General features: G+C 39.4%; 1 protein-coding gene across 3 annotated transcripts in view; it reads right to left on the bottom strand.

The window, feature by feature from the left end:
- Nucleotides 1-4885, bottom strand: part of cdc42ep1a (CDC42 effector protein (Rho GTPase binding) 1a) — a 16958-nt gene that overhangs the window by 8875 nt on the left and 3198 nt on the right. The gene's annotated exons all lie outside the window — the stretch shown is intronic.

Here is a 4885-nt window from a genome sequence, read left to right as displayed (position 1 = left end):
GGGGGGGGTGATAGGACGTAAGAGAAGAAAAAAGAAAACATACAAGTTGAGGAAGAAATATTAAGAGAGAGACATAAAAGACCAAGTAGGATTTCAGAGAAATATGCAGTTTATGATCATCATCTTTGATATCATCTACATTATTAAGTTCACTGATTATTACTGACACCTATAATTTATAATGTTTACTGTTTTTGTACCAATCATAGCCCTACTAGCACCATCTCAAACTACTGGATGGATTGCCATGACATTTTTTTGCACAGACATACAGTATGTGGCACCCAGAAGATGAATCCTACTAACTTTGATGATTTTTACATGTAGCGCCACCATCAGGTTGACATGGGTCATTTTCAGTGAAATGTCTCGACAACTGTTGGACGCATTGCCAGGAACTTCCGTACAGATATTTACGTCCCCCACATGATACATTCAGCTGATCCCTTAATTTTTTCTCTAGCATCATCATCAGCATCTGCAAAACTAATGACATTCCCATCAGCCTCAACTAAGCTAAACTAAGATGTTGAACATGGTAAACATTACACCACATCAGCGTGTTAGCATTGTCACTGTGAGCACGTTAGTATGCTGGCATTAGTGTTTAACTAAAAACAAGGCACAAAGCAGCTAGCATGGCTGTATTCTTGTAGAGTCTTTGACACTTGTCAAATTGATCTTGTTTGGGACTTAGATGCTTTTATAAGCCACTGCGTCGATGTCTAAACCAGACGTTTTAGTCTTTCTTCAATTTCTTTGTCTTTGTTTTCAATTTTTAAGCAAATACATTTTTGCATAATTGCAGCCTGGCACTCTGTGTCATACACTTTTTCAACGCTGTACCAGTCAAATCTAAACAGGTATCTCCGAAGGTGGTGAGAGAAAACTGTATAAAAACTGTTCAAGCTTCAATACCCAGAAATCTTGCAGCAAGACATCAATAAGCCAGGCAGTGTTAATAGCAAATCTCTTTGCTGTCAAAGCCCCAGTTTGTGATCAAGTGAGGGCAATTTTGCATTAAATCTTCTGCTTAGTTCATCTTTTTGTTGTAGCTTTGAGTTGCTTTCTTTGGGCAACTCACCATTCAGGGGATTTCGGTGCATTCATACATCACAGACAGGCTGAATAAAATATTTCCATGTCACTATGTACAGTATTTGCTTGAGGTGGCTTTGCTGGATATAAACCAGCGTAACCACAGTCTAATAGGAGCCGTGTGTTGTGTGTTGTGTGTGTGAGTGTATGAACACATTCCTGAGTAGAGCATCGGTCGGTGGAGTCTTTCTCTCGATTACGACCATCAAACTTCCTTCTTCTCAACCTCGGCACTGATTGAAACCACGTTTTGGTCTGAACCATCTTTTTTTCTCTCTTTTATTCTGTCTTCTCCTCTTTTCTCTCTTTCTCTTTCTGCTTCTCTCAATTCTTTCCCTCTCACTTATTTTCCATTCTTGCCCTTTAATGCTTATTTTCTCCTCTTTGTCTCCCTTTCTTTTGTCTTCTCTTTCTTCCTTTTCCCCTCATTTTACACTCATTCTGGATATTTTCCTCTCATGGTTTATTCCTTATCTTTTCTCTGTTCCTTCTCTTTTCCTCTCATTTTCTGCCCCTGCTTTCTTCAACTATTCTCTATTACTCCTCTTCTTTCCCTTTCATTTCTTTGCTTCTCTTTGAGTGTCTTGACTGACTTTAAAAGGCTGGAACAGCTGTTGGGCCCACACACGCACACCCATTAATCTGTACTTTTGGTGACTTTAACTCAAAAATGTTTACTCTGCTATAGTTTGTCTTGAATAAAATCACCAATGGACTTTGTGTTTTATCACGGGTCTTCCCTCCCTTTTTTCTCTTCGCATGTCCTTCACTCACTAACCCCGCTCACCAGGTGAACAAACATACAAGATAAGGCCACATTTTTTAGGCTCACCCTTTGACTTTCAATGACGTTCCTATTTTCACCATCCATGCTCCGTCTGAGTCCAAGCAAAACATGGCTACACTCCCTCCTCAGCCAAGAAAACATTATCATGCTTCAATAAATATCCATACTCTCCGAGGCTCTCTGCTTCCTGTATCTGCAGGAACTGGCAGTCCCAATTTGCACTCATTGTTGTCTCTCTCTTTCAGTTTATATCTCTTCTGCACTGACACATTAAGTTTTTTCTTTTCTTCTACTCAGAACACATCAGACACGTGCACTCCTTCTCTTTTTATTTGATACTTGCCACACAACGGGTCTTTAAAGCAATACATAGAGACTGCAGCCAGACTGAAACATGTGCATGACTGATATTATCAGCCAGTTTGATCACATTTACTGAATATTGGTACTGTAGATGTTGGACTATAGAAATAAGAAATAGAAAAAAGAAATCACAGTACTGGAATGCCAAAAATATGTTTAAGATAATAAGATCACCATTACATACTTTGTCCTCCAGGGAGTAGTGGCATGTTTATTTTTCAACACATGCTCATACCAAAAGGACAAAATAGGTCGACTGTCAAGTGTCCCAAATAAGACCTTTTCCCAAAATGACATGTACAAGCGTTAGTAAGTACCAGTCCAGCAACAGGTGTACCGGACCTTCAGTTGGTTGGTTGGGTTAAAATAAGTACATCATGTCAATAACATGATTTAAGTAATGTGAGTCACGTGACGCAAGTCATCTACAAAACGTTATTTAACTTAATACATGTCAACTTTGCTTTTTCCTTCACATGGAACTCAAACTTCGGTCTCCTGAGTGAAAGTCCTGAGATTACTTCATTCATCCATCCACCCTGCCACCCTCCTTGTACAGACTTTGTCGCTCTTTATACTACATCACCTGACTTCTTCTGCTACTAGAGGCATAAGTAAAAATTTAAATATGGGGACGTATTAAGCTATATAATAATCAACCTATACGCCCGTTTTTCTGATGAGGACAGGCTGTTATTTTTTTTACTAGCCAACAAAATGTCCAGCTCGATCCGCACGTCATGGTCACAAGTCTGTAAAGGAATAGCTTGACATTTTGGAAAATGTGCTTAATTGCTTTCTTGCTGAGAGTTGATGAGAAGATAGATACCACTCTAACATCTGTATGCTAAATATCAAGCTGGAGCCAGCAGCTGGTTAGCTTACTACAAAAACTGGAAACACGTGAAACAAGATATAATGGGTTAATCTGTGAGCTGTAGTGGTGCATGCAGGGCACTATTTGCTAAAATATTTCATTAGTTGTTGGTAGATGGATTTTGTTATCTTTGACAGAGCCAGGCTAGCTGTTGCCTACTGTTTCCAGTCTTTATGCTAAGGTATCTATTCTTCTGACTGTAGCTTCATATTTACCATACACGGATGAGAGTGGTATTGATCTTCTCATCTCACTCTCTGCAAGAATACAAATAAGAGTATTTCCCAACATGTCAAACTCTTGCTTTAACCAAATTTCTTTCCTTGTTATGTTTTTATTTTTAAAAACAGATTTCAGCTGATAATTCTTATCGTATTTCTTCAAATTTTGATATAAGTATTGATATCGGCCTAAAAAGTTATGTATCCATAACTTTTAACTGCTCCAAAAGTTCCACATGTCCCAAATGGTGCTCCATGTACCTTCAATTCAAATGCATTTGCAGTTTTGAGTGATGATAAGCATCTGGCACAATTTCCAAAGTTTTTATAAAAGCTAACTAAACTGAAAGTTAGGTTCAAATGTTGCTGTTGCATAATGGTACTCAGTATCCCAGGGTGGGTTTCAGGGAGAGGTGCAGACTAGCCAGAGCTGGGGAAACTTTACAATCGTCCACATCAATCATCATCTAAAAGGTTCACATGCAGTCAATTTTTGGACAGCAGCCAGTCAGCAAACAGACCTATCCCTGTTTTTCAAACTACAAAGACATGGTGGCTTGGTCAAAAATGTTCTCTTTTTTCACCTACACATTCCACTTATGTCTGTCCAGGTTTGTTGCAAACTAGTAATTTTAAAACTATCATAACTACAAGATTTGGGAGTATTTCAGAGACAAAGAGTTTGCCCACATTTCCTTCCACACAGCTGACAGCAGTGACCTGTTGGCTAATGATGGACAGGTCAACCAATTTCTGTCTCCTAAAAACTTGGTGTCTTACTTTACGGAGGGAATCATGTTGTTACATGAATGAGATGTGACCATTTGGTGACGACAGACCATGATGGAGCAGTTTTCCCAACATCACCATGTGTGGCAAAAAAAGGAAGAGAAAAAATGCCAGGGAAATATGTGGTGTGAAAACAAATACAGCAGCTGGATTCAGAGTTCACACCTCTGCTACTGACCCTTTCCTGGTTGGTTGCGTCAGTGACACTCAAAGGTCACAAAGGGTTCCCCTCAAAAGAATGTGGAACTCAGGTAAAAGAAAAAAATGAGATGAGCACCAGCCTGGAAAAAATCACAGGGAATGTCTGAACTCGTTTACTTAATCAAATGCTTTGAAAAGTACCGTATCGTTAGAGTGAATTATGTGAGGGGGCTTGTACAGGAAAAATATTACATGCATGTGTTAATCATCTGCTGCTGGCTGAGCTGAGTGCATACAGTCAGGAGGCCGACATAGAAATATCAAAGCATGTACTCAAGGAGGATATACTGTACGCGTTCTCTGGGGAGACTAACTGGGATCCAGTTAAACATGAAAAAGTGATACAGAGTACAGTTCAACAGCAAGGAAGGCTGATTTTACTGCATGTCGTTTGTTTAGGATTGTGTATTAATATCACTGAAGCAGACTGGCTTTTTATTGATCACCTCTGTGCATGTTTGTTTATTAGCAGGCTTTAGTGGGCCAACAATCATTCGTGTGTGTGTGTGTGTGTGTGTGTGTGTGTGTGTGTGTGTGTGTGTGTGTGTG

The sequence above is a fragment of the Micropterus dolomieu genome, linkage group LG14, assembly GCF_021292245.1.
Source record: "Micropterus dolomieu isolate WLL.071019.BEF.003 ecotype Adirondacks linkage group LG14, ASM2129224v1, whole genome shotgun sequence".
NCBI classification, from domain to species: Eukaryota; Metazoa; Chordata; class Actinopteri; order Centrarchiformes; family Centrarchidae; genus Micropterus; species Micropterus dolomieu.
Note: the sequence above shows the minus strand (reverse complement) of the source record. Positions and strands in the feature narration are given on the sequence as shown.